We start from the raw sequence: 18,629 nt of genomic DNA on the forward strand, positions 1-18,629 counted from the left end.
TGGGGTTTCTCTGTGAGGCACCCACTCCTGGACAGCCCCAGGGTGAAGCCAGGCATCCAAGCGCTGTTGTGAAGATTAAGCATGCTATTGCCCAGAGTTACAGAGTGGGACCCATTAATTAGATTAGGCACCAAGGAGAGAATTATCTGGTTCAAGGGAATGGAGCCCAAGACCCACGAGGTGGGACTTGAACCCTGGTCCTGGGCCAGATCTCTGTATCAGAGTCTGCTGCTTTGCTGCTTTAACCATTGTGCCACACTATACCAACCAATGGGGTACACAAAGAAGATGGTAGTACCTTCTTGAGCAGTGACTACATCCTTTTTGTGTGTGATACGTTTGAGGTAAATGCGGTATCTGAAAAAAAAAAATGTTTTCCATCTCTCTCTATGTGATTTAGACTAGCCTTTTTAGCCCAGACTCCTTGGAGCCGTGGCAGGAAAAAGGATTAACTCTCCAGATCCACTGTTTACTGTTCAACCTTTGTGTAAAATTGTGAAAAGCTTGCTCATTGACACTGATATGTGGGACAACATCTGCATTTTAAAGGCAATCTTGGTCATCTTCCTGTGCTTGCACACAAACAAGGCAGAAATCCCAAATTGTCTTGATTTTAAATTGCATTTATATAGTTCTTAGGGGTAATAAGCACTAAATAAATGCTAAAAAGAGAGGAGTTATTTGTTTTTTAAATGTAGTGCCCATCGCAGTCCAGACTTCTCTGTCAATTGGAAGGCGGGAAATTGGGGTTTTAGTTCTAAGAGTGCAAAATTATGTTGGCAAAATAGGGGTGGGGTAGGTGGATTGCAACAAGAGCCAGCCAGGCAAAATGTTCCCAGCACCTGTTATTTTTTGTGCAGTTTTATATAGAGCAAAGGCATCAGGGTGCATTACATGAGCACTAGATTACCTTACCCCAAATCAGATTTTTCTTAGGCATAGGGAGATTGTGATTTGCCCAGGATCAGAGGATGTTGAGCAGGGGTTGGGATTCAAACCTTGCTCTCCAGTTACAAAATTTGCAGTTCAGGCCATGAGGCCACACCTCGTTAGCTAGTATTGGCGTCAGTGGTGGCTGGTGAGCTTTAAAGTGGTGAAGCGTAATACCGCGCACATGTTTACTTTATTCTTTTCAAATATTGCCTCATTCATACTCATTCCATCTCACATTTAGACCCAAATTAACAACCATTTTGAGCTGGGTGTGCATCATAAAAGTGACAGAACCCTACACAAAATGCTTTTTTCATGTACTTTCCAGTGTCAAACCTAGTTTGCACTGGAGAATTGTCTGAAAGTAATGCAAAGCAGTCAAATCACTGCTTTGTGTACTCTGCATTAAAATGGCATTCAATGGGTCAGAGACGGGCATTCCCACTCCCACCCCAATCCCCTGGTTTTTGACATAAAACCTTATCTACTAACAATAGTAGAGTGATTTGTGTCAAAAAAGAAATGCCACTTTGAAGCAGGCGTTAAAAAGGAGAAATGCTTTTATTTTTCCTAACTTTTCCCACTTTGCAAATGTACTGGACTGTACAGCACAAATCCAAAGTAGGAAAAGTTGGTATAAGCATATTATTTTGTACTTGGATGGCATCGTTCCAGTACAAAACTGTGATAGACTCACACAGGAACAATTTCACTATGGTGGAAAGGTGTGTGCATGGCACTAAACAACATAATTCTGTGCCAGAGCTCAGCAGAGAGTGGGATGGTGCTATATCTATGTAGATATGGTGCTTTCCTGCTCGCTTCCTCTCATGCAGCAGAGCACTTTTGGGTGCTCTGTTGCGTTGTGTGAAAGTTTGGGTAATCATGGGCCCTAGGGCCTTATTACAAGTTTGACGGTTGGCTCACCAGACTGCCACAGTGGCAGCTGCCAAAAGACCACCATTTTGGTGGTGTTACAGACTGCTGCATTACAAATTACACAAGAAGGACTGACAAAAGCCAGCCAAAAAACTCGACCCAGCCAGGACTCTGGAGGGTGGGAAACAGGAGGTTCGACTGACCACCACCACTGCCAGCCTAACAACCAACCACCAAACCTATTACAAGTTGAAAATCGCAATGGCTGCCTTCCAATGGTGGTTCGAGTCACGGCAGTTGGCAGTCACCACAGTAAAACACAACTCCACAGTGGATGCATTTTAAAACTACATAGCTGACACATATTCCCACACTCAATACACCTGCAAAGCGCACTATAAAACACCCACCTTCACACTCAATCCTTTGCAATTCCCATGCAAAATACACCATCCAGAGTCCTCACCAATACAAACTTTCCAATTCAACAGGCACCCCTCCATCTCTCACTCAGCACTGTTCCCACACTCTCAACACACCCACATCACACACATTTGCATATTTCCACTGTACATACTCCCCGTCACCTGTTTAGCACACAGCACCCACATGTTTTGTTTTCCATCACCACCATGTCACGTGAGAAAAATTCCCGTTTCACAGATGACAAATTAAAAGTCATGGTTGATGATATTATCAGAGTAGAGCCAGAACTGTTTGGAGCCCTAGTCCAGCAAACTACTATGCCTAGGAAAATGGCAATGTGGCAAGCGATAGTCAACAGAGTAAACTCTGTGGGCAGCTCCCCGTGCACAAGGGACAACATCAGGATGAGGTGGAAGGACCTCAGGCGAAAGGGTGTTTCCATTGCGTGCAAGCACTAGCTTGCAGGCCTGAAGACTTTGCGGTGGTCCCCCACCTCCTCCCCGAAAGCTCACTTCATGGGAGGCGAAGGTCTTGACCATTCTGCATCCTGAGGGCTTGACAGGAATACCAGGGGAGTGGAGTCGGGTAAGTCACAAACACAAAACGGGCACCAAAAAGTATTGACATGCATGCTCATTGATCCCCTTTGGCCACCTTCACTGCCAACCCAAACAACAGCCCAGCCACCACATGTCCAAAGAACACTGTCTAGCACCTCACAAGGGAACTAGACCCTCCTGGGGAACCACAAAACCAAAGAGCTACAGAGGGATTGCCATCATGAGATGTGGGAACAGTTGGAGGCCCACAATTCATTGCTTCCCTAATAGGGGTGCTGTGGGACCTTAACAGTACCCTGAGCAAGGATAGGCAACAACAACCCACCTCTTCCTTTTGGCATATCCACACTAGGCCATCATCTGTGCCAGCCACTGAAGGTGAAGCACCCGCCTCAGGCACCCCTGCCTCTGTAGTTTCTGTCCCCACCCCCAGCAAGCGGGATGTCCAGCCAAGCATCCAGGAGGTGCAGATGTCAAAACATCAGTCACTGATGTCATTACTTTGTGTGCCACGGACTAACTCCTTTGACTATTCCTTAAACACTTTCCATTTTCCATGCTAGTAGGACACTGAATTCTGGAACTCAAAGTTGTGGCTTCCACTCTGTTGATGGCATCCACCATGACTGATCCCTTCACCTTATCAATGTTTGTTTATTTCCATTGTCACTATTAAGTTCTGCTATAATGTAAATAAACACACTCATCACTAAAACATTGCCTTCTACCTCTCCTTTAGAATTGTTTGGAATGTAGAATGCTAATCACATGTAATGTACATGATTAAGATATAAGAAGGCAATGGATAGGGGGGATGTCTCGGGTAGTGTCATGCTGAGGATGACTAGCAACACAATGTCGCAAGTGTCTGGGCACAGAACACGTTTTATTGTACTGTTTTGCACATAAGGTGTTAAGAATGTCTGGACAGTCATAGCCAAGAACACCCTAGCCAAATGGAATCAAGCCAGATATCCTAATACTCCCCGTCACCTGTTTAGCACACAGCACCCACATGTTTTGTTTTCCATCACCACCATGTCACGTGAGAAAAATTCCCGTTTCACAGATGACAAATTAAAAGTCATGGTTGATGATATTATCAGAGTAGAGCCAGAACTGTTTGGAGCCCTAGTCCAGCAAACTACTATGCCTAGGAAAATGGCAATGTGGCAAGCGATAGTCAACAGAGTAAACTCTGTGGGCAGCTCCCCGTGCACAAGGGACAACATCAGGATGAGGTGGAAGGACCTCAGGCGAAAGGTTGTTTCCATTGCGTGCAAGCACTAGCTTGCAGGCCTGAAGACTTTGCGGTGGTCCCCCATGATTGCCATCATGAGATGTGGGAACAGTTGGAGGCCCACAATTCATGGCTTCCCTAATAGGGGTGCTGTGGGACCTTAACAGTACCCTGAGCAAGGATAGGCAACAACAACCCACCTCTTCCTTTTGGCATATCCACACTAGGCCATCATCTGTGCCAGCCACTGAAGGTGAAGCACCCGCCTCAGGCACCCCTGCCTCTGTAGTTTCTGTCCCCACCCCCAGCAAGCGGGATGTCCAGCCAAGCATCCAGGAGGTGCAGATGTCAAAACATCAGTCACTGATGTCATTACTTTGTGTGCCACGGACTAACTCCTTTGACTATTCCTTAAACACTTTCCATTTTCCATGCTAGTAGGACACTGAATTCTGGAACTCAAAGTTGTGGCTTCCACTCTGTTGATGGCATCCACCATGACTGATCCCTTCACCTTATCAATGTTTGTTTATTTCCATTGTCACTATTAAGTTCTGCTATAATGTAAATAAACACACTCATCACTAAAACATTGCCTTCTACCTCTCCTTTAGAATTGTTTGGAATGTAGAATGCTAATCACATGTAATGTACATGATTAAGATATAAGAAGGCAATGGATAGGGGGGATGTCTCGGGTAGTGTCATGCTGAGGATGACTAGCAACACAATGTCGCAAGTGTCTGGGCACAGAACACGTTTTACTACTGTTCCCCAAACCACACCAGGAAGGGCTTGTAAGACCTTGCCCTGTAGATTAGGCCAACAGAGTATGGGATTTTGTCTCCAATTTGACCATTATCACATACCAAAACCAGGTCTGCCAACTTAACATATGCCATGGCACAGACAAGGGCAGTACAACAGACCCTGAGCCTAGGCCCTTCCCATAACAATGAGAAAGCATCTGATGGAATGTCACAAACCTTTTTCAGTGTTGTAGCACAGTCAAACTGCCCTGCAATGGAGAAACACATTGACAGCCACTAACAGATCATACAAGATCAATGTCAACACAATGTGAAGGTAGAATGCATGGATTGCACAGGATGACATGTTGCAAGGCCACATTATCACAGACATGTGACCATTGGGCCAACTCACCACAGCAAACAGGTCTATTGTGTAGCTCAGATTCCTGCCCTATCACTGTCCAGGCAGTCTGGGGATAGGACTCATATACCATAAATCTGCGACCAACATTACCTGGATCAATCCATGTCCACTTCATATGTCAGACCAGCAACAGACACCTGCAAATGACACAACTCTGAAATGCTCACATGAGGATGGCATGGTGAAGGTACCTGGAAGGGAAAAGTGACACACATGGAGTTTAGGGAGGTAATGGCATACAGAAGGCCAAACCTCATTTCAAACTTCAGTCGTTTCACTGATCATCAAGAGAGTCTCATCTTTAAGTCTGATGTAGCCAGCAAAGCTTGGCTGTATGATGCATAGCATGAGATGCCCTGTTTCATGGTGAGAGAGACACCCTTCCCAACAAATCCTGACCCCTACAGTACCCCATGCAGTCACAGTAATCACAGAAGATCACACACTCAAATGAAGTAGTGATTTATGAGATTTGATTGCATGTCCCCACCTTCATCCTCATCACTGTCATCCTCACTTGCCACTTCAGGAAGATCACCCGGTGGCACTGCCAGCTCCCCTTCATCAGGGATGTATGGGATGTTTCTCCCCAGGTCAAGGTAGTGGAGGATGCAGCAGGCCACAATGATCTTACACATTTTTCCGGGTGAGTAGAAGAGGGCTCCATCAGTCTTGTCAATGGTACAAAATCTGGCTTTCAGGAGCCCAAAAGCCCACCCCATGACATGCAGTGTCCTTCCATGTGCCTCGTTGAAGCAGTCTTCCCCTGGCATAGTTGGATTCCTCACCAGTGTCAACAAGCATTGACGCTTTGGGTATGCAGAGTCCCCTCTAAGGGAAAGCGACATATGTGCAACCTTGAGTCCCAAGCATCATCTCACTAGCAGCAGACATAGCATACAAGCACACATGACATATGTCACTTACCAACCAGCCAGGCCCTCTCTAGTTACAGTTGTGTCATCATCTGTGGAATAATGCTGTTCTACATGATTAAGGCATCATGGACTTAACTGGGTAACGGGCCCATACTTGGGAAGTGTAGAGGCCTGCCAAACAAACTACATGTACATTGATGGAATAATAATTCTTCCCGTTCCTAAAGACTTTTTCATTTGCCATGCTGTGGAACCAAGGATACCTGGGTACCATCAATGGCACCCACCACATATAGGATCCTTGCTAAAGCATAGAGCTCATCCTTCACATGGGCAAAATTCTCATGTTGAGTATAGGAAAGTACCATCTTTCTTGGCATGCTACCCCCATTTTTACCTGTATGTCAGTATGTCTTTGCCTGTCCCACTGGGATCCTGCTGGTCAGGACCCCAGTGCTCATAGTTTATGGCCTAATGTGTGTGTCTGTATAGTGCTTCACCGTGTCACTGAGGCTCTGCTAATCAGAACCTCAGTGCTTATGCTCTCTCTGCTTTTAAATTTGTTACTACAGGCTAGTGACTTCATTTACCAATTTCAATTGGCACACTGGACCCCCCTTATAAGTACCTAGTATATAGTACCTAGGTACCCAGGGCATTGGGGTTCCAGGAGATCCTTATGGGCTGCAGAATTTATTTTGCCACCTATAGAGAGCTCAGACAAACCCTTCCACAGGCCTGCCATTTCAGTCTGTGTGAAATAGTGCACACATTATTTCCCAGCCATTTTCATTGCACTTAAGTAACTTATAAGTCACCTATATGTCTAACCTTCACTTGCTGAAGGTTAGGTGCAAAGTTTCTAAGTGTGAGGGCACCCTTGCACTAGCAAAGGTGCCCCCACATAGTTCAGGGCCGTTTCCCGAGACTTTGTGAGTGCAGGGACGACATTACACGCGTGCACTACATATAGGTCAATACCTATATGTAGCTTCAAAATGGTAACCATGAATACGGCCATGTAAGGTGTCTAAGATCATGGCATTGGCCCCCATTCCAAATCTGGTATTGGGGAGCCAATTCCATGCATCCTGGGGGCTCTACTGTGGACCCCAGTACTGCCAAACCAGCTCTCGGAGGCTTGCTTTGCAGCTACAGCTGCTGCCACCTGACAGACAGGGTTCTGCCCTCCTGAGGTCTGAGCTGCTCAGTCCCAGGAAGGCAGAACAAAGCATTTCCTCTGGGAGCAGGGTGTTACACCCTCACTCTTCAGAAATAGTTGTTACAGGCTGGGGAAGGGTAGCCTCCCCCAGCCTCTGGAAATGCTCTGAAGGGGACAGATGGTGCCCTCCTTGCATAAGCCAGTCTACACTGGTTCAGGGACCCCTTGTCCCCTGCTCTGGCGTGAAACTGGACAAAGGAAAGGGGAGTGACCATTCCCCTGTCCATCACCACCCCAGGGGTAGTACCCAGAGCTCCTCTAGTGTGTCCCAGTCTTCAGCCATCTTGCTTTGCAAGGTGTGGGGGCACTCTGGAGGGCTCTGAGTGGCCAGTGCCATCAGGTGATGTCAGAGACCCCTCTGATAGGTCCATACCTGATAAGGTAGCTAATCCCCCTCTCAGGGCTATTTAGGGTCTCTCCTGTGGGTTCTTTTCAGATTCTACTGGCAAGTTTCCAGCAGGAATCCTCTGCAACTACTACTTCATCCTCTGACCTCGGCTCAACCGCAGCCTGCTCCAGGAACCATTGTAACAGCAACAAAGTATCCTTCATCTTCTGACCTCGGATCAACCGCAGCCTGCTCCAGGAACCACTGTAACAGCAACCAAGTATCCAGAAGGGATACTTTTCCTCTGCAACTTCAGCTCCAGCCAGCAACTGCAACAGTTTCTACTGTGTGCACGCTCTGAGGACTCCGTGTCTTCACCCTGCACCAGAAGGACCGAAGAAATCTCCAGTGGATTGACGGAGTCACTCCCCTGCTCACGCAGGCACCTTCTAAGACAATGACTGGTTCTCTTGAACTCCTCTCCTGACAATGAGCATACTCCTTGAAACACAGAGGGTGAACCCCATTGATACAGACTGTACTGGGGTCCTGCTGTCCCAATTTGGAGGAGGTAAGACCTTGCCTTCCCCCAGAACAATACTACCCCTGTGCACTGCATCTTCTTCACCTCCTGAGACCACTGTGAACAATTTGCAAAATTCCTTTGTGCACAGCCTGGTCCAAGTCCCCAGCACTCTATCCTACAACGCTCAACTCGCTGACGTGGGACCTTTCTTTGTAGTGCTGAACCAAATGCATTTTGCACCTCCTTTGTCCCTGTGTCCTGGGAATCCTGTGGGTGCTATCTGGTGCTCTGATGGCTCTCTGAAGTGCTGAGAGCCCCCTCTTCCTCCTATCACAGAGTTGAGGCCCCAGGTCTCTCCTGGGTCCAGATAGCACCTAGTTGACTGACACAAAACATGATTTTGCCAGAACCAAGGCTTGTTGGAGGAATCCAGTGCCCAAACACACCTGCATCCAACTTCACGACGTGGAACATCCTCTGCATCATACAGGAGCCTGCTGGCATCTTCCTAGGGTGCATTTCTGCAGTCTTGTCCAACCGGGGACTCTTCTTTTGCACCCTCTTCTGGGTTGGCAGGGTCTCCTGTCTTTCCTGGAACTTCTTTCGACTTCTGGACTTGGTCTCCTTCCTTTGCAGGTCTTCAGGTCCAGGAATCCACCTTTGTTGTTTGCAGACTTGGTTGGTTCTTGCAATAATTACAATCATGAGGTGTAGTGTGGCCTAAGGAAACTTGAGTACTTGACTCCTGCTTTTCTGGGCTCTGGGGTGGAGTAATTTACGTACTGTATTCTTACTATCCCAGCGATTCTGCACACACTACACTTGTCTAGGGGGGAATTTGTGATTCACATTCCACTTTCTTAATATATGGTTTGTGTTGCCCCTAGACCTATTTTCTCCCATTGCATTCTATAGTATTTCCTATTGTTCGCACTATCCTATGTCTAATTACGTACCTTATTTTGGTGTCTAGTGTATATATTGTGTATAATACTTACATCCAGAAGGAGTATTGCCTCTAAGATATTTTAGTTACTGTGTCACCCAAATAAACTACCTTTCTACACTGAGTATTGTCTTTACTTGTGTATAAGTACTGTGTAAATATAAGTGGTTGTAGGAAGGTAGCCTCTTTCTAGCCTTGTTACCCCCACTTAAGGCCTGTTTGTGAGTAAATGACAAGGTGTTTTTACTGTCTCACTAGGATTCTGCTAGCCAGGACCCCAGTGCTCATAGTGAAAACCCTAATTGTCAGTGTTTTTTACATGTCTCACTGGGAACCTGCTAGCCAGGGCATCAGTGCTCATAGTTTGTGGCCTATATGTGTTCCCTGTGTGGTGCCTAACTGTGTCACGGAGACTCTGCTAACCAGAATCTCAGTGCTTATGCTCCATCTGTGTAGGAGGCTGGCCTGGCTTGTAGTGGGTACCAGAGGTACTTACACCTTGTGCCAGGTCCAGTTATCCCTTATTAGTGTAGAAGAGGTGTTTCTAGCAGCTAAGGCTGATAGAAGGTAGCTATAGCAAAGCAGCTTAGACTGAACTAGGAGACATGTAAAGCTCCTACTGTACCACTGGTGTCATATGCACAATATCATAGGAAAACACAATAAACAGATATACTAAAAATAAAGGTACTTTATTTTTATGACAATATGCCAAAAGTATCTGTGAGTACCCTCAGTATGAGGATGACCAATATACACAAGATATATATACACAATACCAAAAATATGCAGTAATAGCAAAAGGAAGTAATGCAAGCAGCGTAAAGTTACAATAAATTGCAACAGGAGCACATAGGTATAGGGGCAACACAAACCATATACTCCAAAAGTGGAATGCGAACCACGAATGGACCCCAAACCTATGTGAGCTTGTAGAGGGTCGCTGGGACTGTAAGAAAACAGTGAGGGTTAGAAAAATAGCCCACCCCAAGACCCTGTAAGGTAGGTGTAAAGTGCACCTACAACCCCCAGAGAGCACAGAAGTCGTGATAGGGGGATTCTGCAAGGAAAACCAACACCAGCAATGCAACAACAGTGGATTTCCAGACCTGAGTACCTGTAAGATAAGGGGACCAAGTCCAAGAGTCGCGACAGTGTAGAGAGTGGGCAGGAGCCCAGGAAATGCCAGCTGAGGGTGCAAGGAAGCTGCCACTGGATGGAAGAAGCTTGTTTTTTTGCAAGAACGAAGAAGATTAGGAACTTCCCCTTTGGAGGATGGATGTCCCACGTCGTGAAGAAGCTTGCAAAGGTGATCCCACGCAGAAAGACCGCAAACAAGCCTTGCTAGCTGCAAGGGGTGCGGTTTGGATTTTTGGATGCTGCCGTGGCCCAGGAGGGACCGGGATGTCGACACTTGGATGAGGAGACAGAGGAGGCGCCCAGCAAGTCAGGGAGCTCTCACAGAAGTAGACAGCACCTGCAGAAGTACTGGATCAGGCACTTAGAAGAGGAGTGAACCGGAGTCCACCCGAAGTCAGAAAAGGGAGTCCCACAACGCCGGAGGACAACTCAGAAGGTTGTGCACTGCAGGTTAGAGTGTCAGGGACCCAGGCTTGGCTGTGCATGAAGGAAATCCTGGAAGAGTGCACAGGAGCCGGAGCAGCTGCAAATCATGCAGTACCCAGCAATGCAGTCTAGCGTGGGGAGGCAAGGACTTACCTCCACCAAACTTGGACTGAAGACTCACTGGACTGTGGGAGTCACTTGGACAGAGTTGCTGAGCTCCAGGGACCACGTTCGTCGTGCTGAGAGGGGAGCCAGAGGACCGGTGATGCAGTCTTTTGTTGCCTGCGGTTGCAGGGGGAAGATTCCGTCGACCCATGGGAGATTTCTTCAGAGCTCCTGGTGCAAGAAGGAGGCAGGCTACCCCCAGAGCATGCACCACCAGGAAACAGTCGAGAAAGCCGGCAGGATGAAGCGATACAAGGTTGCAGCAGTCGTCTTTGCTACTTTGTTGCGGTTTTGCAGGCGTCCTGAGCAGTCAGCGGTCGATCCTTTGGCAGAAGGTGAAGAGGGAGATGCAGAGGAACTCTGGTGAGCTCTTGCATTCGGTATCTGAAGAATTCCCCAAAGCAGAGACTCTAAATAGCCAGAAAAGGAGGTTTGGCTACCTAGGAAGGATGATTGGCTACTAAGAGAGGTAAGAACCTATCAGAAGGAGTCTCTGAAGTCACCTGCTGGCACTGGCCACTCAGAGCGGTCCCCTGTGCCAGCAACACCTCTGTTTCCAAGATGGCAGAGGTCTGGGGCACACTGGAGGAGCTCTGGGCACCTCCCCTGGGAGGTGCAGGTCAGGGGAGTGGTCACTCCCCTTTCCTTTGTCCAGTTTCGCACCAGAGCAGGGCTGGGGGATCCCTAAACTGGTGTAGACTGGCTTATGCAGAGATGGGCAGCATCTGTGCCCATCAAAGCATTTCCAGAGGCTGGGGGAGGCTACTCCTCCCCAGCCATCACACCTATTTCCAAAGGGAGAGGGTGTCACACCCTCTCTCAGAGGAAATCCTTTGTTCTGCCTTCCTGGGCCAGGGCTGCCTGGACCCCAGGAGGGCAGAAACCTGTCTCAGGGGTTGGCAGCAGCAGCAGCTGCAGTGGAGACCCCGGAAAGGCAGTTTGGCAGTACCTAGGTTCTGTGCTAGAGACCTGGGGGATCATGGAATTGTCTCCCCAATGCCAGAATGGCATTGGGGTGACAATTCTATGATCTTAGACATATTAAATGGCCATGTTCGGAGTTACCATTGTGACGCTATACATAGGTAGTGACCTATGTATAGTGCACATGTGTAATGGTGTCCCCGCACTCACAAAGACCGGGGAATTTGCCCTGAACAATGTGGAGGCACCTTGGCTAGTGCCAGGGTGCCCACACACTAAGTTACTTTGCACCCAACCTTCACCAGTTGACTTATAAGTTACTTAAGTGCAGTGGTAAATGGCTGTGAAATAACGTGGACGTTATTTCACTCAGGCTGCACTGGCAGGCCTGTGTCAGAATTGCCAGATCTCCCTATGGGTGGCAAAAGAAATGCTGCAGCCCATAGGGATCTCCTGGAACCCCAATACCCTGGGTACCTCAGTACCATATACTAGGGAATTATATGGGTGTTCCAGTATGCCAATGTGAATTGGTGAAATTGGTCACTAGCCTGTTAGTGACAATTTAGAAAGCAGATAGAGCATAACTACTGAAGTTCTGGTCAGCAGAGCCTCAGTGAGACAGTTAGTCATCACACAGGGAACACATACAGGGCACACACTTATGAGCACTGGGGCCCTGAAATCCATTGCGGTAAGCACTATCAGTGCCAGGGAATCCTTTCCCTGGCACTGATAGTGGTCTCCCCCGCCCCTACTCCCACCCCTGAGTCCTTCCCCAACACCCCCACCCCCTACCCCCTACATCAGTACACAGACACACACCCGACACGCATGCAGACACCACCAACACACATACCCACACACACACGAACAAACATGCCAACAGAAACAGACACAGTCATACACGCACACTCACATTCAGACATACACGCACACATCCATACAGACATACACACAGGCAGACATGCACACATTTCCAAACACACTACACCCCCTGCATGCATACACGCACTCACACACCCCCTCTTTCTACTCACACGCACACCCCCATGCACGCACACAACACACAACATCCCCCCACCCCCTTCCCTAAGGGATGACCAACTTACCTGGCCCGTTGATCCTCCGGGAGGGGACGGGATCCATGGGGGCTGCTCGGCCGCCAGCACCCCGTCACAGAACACCGCCATACCGAATCACGTAATGTGATTCGGTGGGCGGTGTTCTGTTGACGGGGTGGTGGATGTGGAGCAAACTCCACTTCCCCACCGACCGCCAGTATGGCTGCTGGCAGCTCTCCATCCACAAAAGGATGGAGGGCTGCCAGCAGTCATAATTCGCCGAGCGGAAAACCTCCAGCACTGGCGGTCTTCAGCACGGCGGTCCCTCAGCGGTCTTGTGAAAAGACCGCCGAGGTGGAATTGACCCCCATAATGCTATATTGTATAAGTGGTATAGTAGGAGCTTTGCATGTCTCCTAGTTCAGCCTAAGCTGCTCTGCTATAGCTACCTCTATCATCCTAAACTGCTAGAACACTACTAATCTACTAATAAGGGATAACTGGACCTGGCACAAGGTGTAAGTACCATCTGGTACCCACTATAACCCAGGCCAGCCTCATACAGTGTTATTGCATGAGCTTTGCATGTCTCCTAGTTCACCCTAAGCTGCTCTGCTATAGCTACGTCTATCAGCCTAAGCTGCTGGAACACTACTACATTTCGCTAATAAGGGATTACTGGACCTGGTATAAGGTGTAAGTACCCAAGGTACCCACTACAAACCAGGCCAGCCTCCTATATTGAGGAAACCAAATGAAGCTCTCCAGATGTTTCAACATTGCTGAGAGGACATCCTTTAAGACCAGACTAAACATAGGCTGGGACATCCCAGCAGTTAGGGCCAATGTATTTTGAAAGGACCCTCTGGCTAAGAAGTACAACACTGACATGACTTGTGCAATAGGTGGTATTCTATTTGGATAACTGATGGCTAACAGCAGATGTGGTTCCAACTGATGACAGAGATCCATGACTGTCTGCCTATCCAGGCAGCATAGTGGGATTCCATGTTTGTTCTCTATGGCTTGCAGATCTGCCAGTGGACGGTACACAGGAGGTTGTCTGATTTTTCTCCTCCCAAGGTAACTATGTTGGACAAAAGGAGAATTTGGCCATCATTCATTGTGTCCCTTGCAATTTACATTATACATACCATATATAAATTGTGACATGTCATGTGATCCACTGAGGACATGATACACAGCACACATAACCAATAACAATTACACATTAGGAACACATAACTATGTGACAGGACAAGGCCAGCACTCAAGAATCGTCAGAACAACATTGTTACACATTAAAAATAGCATTAAATTGCACTGTATGCCTCTAAAATGATGGCCGCCTGACCTACTCCACTGGACATTAGAAACCGCCCGTGACCACTAGAGAAAGTCGTCATGGCGGTACGCGGATGCTACTATGACGGACACTGCCATAGTATAATATTGCTGCTTGTGATAGTCCTGGGCCAGTGGCAGTGTCCGCTGGCAGTGACAGTCACATACCTGGGGGACGTGACCACCAACTTCGGCTGAATTCCTCATTGACTTCTGACACTGCTGCCAGAAAGACCTCCACTACCTGACTAGCTGTGTACCGCTTTTGGGAGCAATCATGCCATGTCCTACAGGTAATAGGGCCTCTGTGTTTTCATCGGAAGAGCTGGAGAAGCTGGTGAATGAGGTCCTACCTCTGTATGGACAGATCTATAGAGCACAAGGGGAGCAGGTAAGTATCCATGTGCACATTTTTCTCAGCACTTCTACTTCTCTTAGCTTTAGTTAGCCTAGGCTTAGGACCACTTTGTCAGACCTGGAGTCAAAGCCCTGTAGGTGAAGTCAGTTTGCATTAATGGGTGAGCCAATGGGCATGTTTCAATGTCAAATGACAGGTTTGGATTCCCGAGTCAATGTAGTGAGTGTGCATTGAGTGTTCCCTGACCTAACTTGTGTTGGATGCATATGACTAGGTGAGGTGTCATGGCAGCCATCCCCAGGCAACTCTTGCCAGAAGATGTTATCAATGTGTGATCACGTGTGATTGCATGACAGCAGAAGGGGTGAATACATGTTGTATGTGTTGGTTGATTGCTATTTGAGCTCTGTCTATGTTGCCACAGTAATCTCAGGCCACATCTAGCTTTGTTGGACTGTTGTTCGGAAGCCAGGTAATGAGTCACTATGCCCCCTCAGCTCTGCATTTAGACACCCAATGGTAATTAGCTGTAGGTTACATGATGTGCTGTGATTGTTGGATATGGTGTTTTGTGTAGGTCCGGCTGCTCAGTCTGCAGAGACCGGGGCCTGTCTATTGTTACTCACATTATCAGTCGAGATCTGGGCTGGTATCAGTTCCCTTTTGCAATGCAAGTGTGAAACTGTGCCCACACCCTGTATCCCTGCACAACATGTGATGATGCCAAATCAATTTAATTCAAAGGAACTTTATTGTGGCTACAGGAGCCATAAAAGCGCAAGCAGTAATAAATACAAATAAATACACAAAATGATAATTACAATAATAAATATAATGGTGAGAAGAAGTAAAAGATAAGGATAAAAAATTGAATAAAATGCGCTTGCACAGGACGATGGGACAGTCTTAGTTGGAGACTTTATAAAGATAAGAATTTCCCTCTAGCAAGCCAGCTAGCTCTGAGGAATTTGGCGACGGCGATCACTAGCGTTGGCCTAGTGTCTGATCTGAGGATTCGCAGGGCTAGCTCAGAGCTGCGGACTCCCAGTAGTCTGCATGCCAGGGACAGCCATTTCTTGTGAGGGGCGGTGTACGCGGGGCAGGCAAAAAGGAAGTGAGGGAGGTTCTCGACGGGGGCTTTGCAGGCTGGGCAGGCGGTTGATTCTTTGTGTGACCAGCTGCTGGTGAAAAGACTTAATGGGAGTGTTCCAATGTGGAGCTGAGAGTACAGCTTCCTTTCCCTTGGGGCCGTGATTAGGTCCCAAAAGGCTTCATATTTGCATGACTCTTTTAGGGTGGCAAACTCACAAGATAATGTAGTGTGGAGTGCAGCCCTTGTGTCTTCGTAATTTGCCATTTGCCAATATAGTTTCTTTAGCTCGCTTTTCGAGGGGAAGACGTACGTGGTTGGTGAGTTCCAGAGATCATCGAGCCCGAGTGAGTACAGTGAACCCTTGATGTATCGTAGCCAGGGGATTCTGTGAAGATGGTCAGCTTTTAAAATGACCTGTAGAGCTTCAGTGAAGATATCGAGCTCGTTGGTGGTCCAGAGACACCACCAGTACAGCAGAGGACGCAGGCGGGCTTTATGTCCAATGCGTTTGATACCGAGATCCTGAAAAAGGGGGAACAGTGGGGTGCTTGGCGGAAGGGACACAAGGTTTCTCAGGAAGTTGTTTTCAGCGATGGTTATGTCTTGGATTTTGATGCCAAATCATGCCTCTGTGTCAATATGCAGCTTCCTGAGGATCTGTCCACTGATTAGCATGGTAATTGCGTTGGGGGCAGAGTGGTGATCTGTGACTGATTTGCTCTTATTATCTTTGGCAATATGTCTTACATAGCCTTGACAGGTTCCTTGATCCCACAGCCCTGTTGTCTCTTTCATCCAGCTCTAATGTATCCTGCGTAGGGTCCTTGCATTTTGGTCACTGCACAGCTGCAAACAGTGTGTTGTTAACTGATGTGCCATGATATCGGACTCTGTTGTTTGAGCATATGGCTGGAAATGTGCAAGGCAAGGCCAGGTTCCTCTTAAGTTTAGTGAACACATGTGTGGAGGTCTGTATTGTAATGTTGATGTGACACACAGACCCCGACCCCCTGAAGAGGCAGGTGCCTGCATCTGTATCTGCACATGTCCACACATGGACAGGCTTGACTCTTTGTGTGCCCAACGTGTCACTCCCTTCATTGTGGTCCAAGTGTGATGGGACAGTCTGTAGGCTGACTGTATTCAGCAGGTGACATTCAGAGATAATGGATGTTTGTGTGCATTGTTTGCTGGGTGGTTTACCTGCTACCTTTTCCACTTTGTGTGATGTTTCCTATAGTGTTCCTGGTTAATGTCATGTTGCTAGGTCTTGTCCCACAAATGTCACAATTGGCCTACCTAGTCAGTGCAGGGCCTGAAACGGGAGGTAGGTGTAGGGCACCCTATTGTGGAGTGCTCATACTCATGCCCATGTGTCCAATGACTGCTGTCTGCCACAGGTGGACAGGATGATTAACAAAGGATGTTATTAGCTTTGTGCAATGACATTTTGGGGCTGTACTCCCAATGAGAACAAGGTGCCCATCAGATAATGACATCCCTAATGCCCCCATTTTGGCTGTGGCCTACCTGGCCTTGGATGGGTGTATGAGGGCAGCACAGCAGCCACGGGGGGTGAGTACAAGGAAAATTCAATCTTGACCCTTTGCCTGGTGATTGAGTGAGGGACTGACTGGTCCTCCTTGACAATGTTGGATGTGTCATGTATCACAGATCACCTGGGATCAAATTGGTGTAGACAGGTCATGTGTTTCAAACTGGTGTGCTCATCCTTTTGAAGCTGGGACCTAGGACTAAACTGTGGGGAACCCTCAGTCCAGTTGCACAGCAGGGAGCAGATATGGCTGTGTTTAGTGTACAAATATTCTGTTTTACCTCCTCTTAGAGGTGTTAATTTTCACCAGCAGATCACTCCTCCCAAATGTCACAGTACAAAGGTACGTGGGATGTGTCTCACTGTTCTCTGTCATGTGTCTGGGGATATGTGTGGACAGACATCTACCACTCAGGAGCAAGTGTCCTCCATAGTATGTTAGGTGCTAGTGCCTCACAGAAGTCTGTGATACATGGGTGTCCATCATACATGTGACATGGATTACATGGCTAAATCTTTGTAGCTGTAGCAAACTTCTTTTCCTTGGTAAGTGGGAAATGTGCATTGTCATGGGTGATATGTCATCACTGTAGCCAACATTCATTGTGCCTACGTGTCTGCCTGTACTCCATTCCCAATAGGATACATATGTTTGCATTAGATGTATGCATGTGCTAGCCATGCGGATGGTATGATGTCTAGAATCTGTCAGCTATATGAGCATGGGGTCCTGTTGACATAATGATACATCTGCAAGGGTTGTCCCATTATTGTAATGCCCCAGAAAGGTCTGTGTCACCATCATATGTCATCTGACAGTTACATGAATGCCTCATAATATGTCATTAGTCATGTGAGACTGCAGTAGCAAGGAGGGACAGGACAGGTAGGGCCAGGGTGTGGATCCACTTCAGGATAATTTGTACCCTTGATGTGGAATGGTGGTTGTAGGTGCACAGCTCCTGTGTGATATTTGGGGTTTGTGCTCTGACTGTTGGGTAATCATGGATTGGCTGGGAGTGATGTTTGGATCACATGTGTTTGGGTCAGGGATTCATCCACAGACAGATGCCATGCTTGCTATGTCTGAGATGTGGGTAGGTATGTTGCTTCTCATTAGACAACAAGTTGGGGTCCTTCTGTTAGTATATTACATCAGTGCATTTCAGATGTGTGCATAGGCTTTTGTCTGTGTAATTGGCAGGGTACCTTACAATGGCATCCAATTGTTGGCTACTGGTTCACTGGGGTGTGCTGCATGTGGCATAGGTTTGAAGTCGAGTGGTCATCTAGTTGTGGTATGGTATTGTTGGTATTTTAGCTATACTTCATCCATGCTATTGTAGTTGTCTGAGACTAAGATTGTCTCATATGTTACTTTTGTACTTTCAGATGTCATGCATGGTTTTGAATTGGCACATGATGGTGGCACTTTGCTGGTACTTC

The sequence above is a fragment of the Pleurodeles waltl genome, chromosome 10 (assembly GCF_031143425.1).
Source record: "Pleurodeles waltl isolate 20211129_DDA chromosome 10, aPleWal1.hap1.20221129, whole genome shotgun sequence".
NCBI classification, from domain to species: domain Eukaryota; kingdom Metazoa; phylum Chordata; class Amphibia; order Caudata; family Salamandridae; genus Pleurodeles; species Pleurodeles waltl.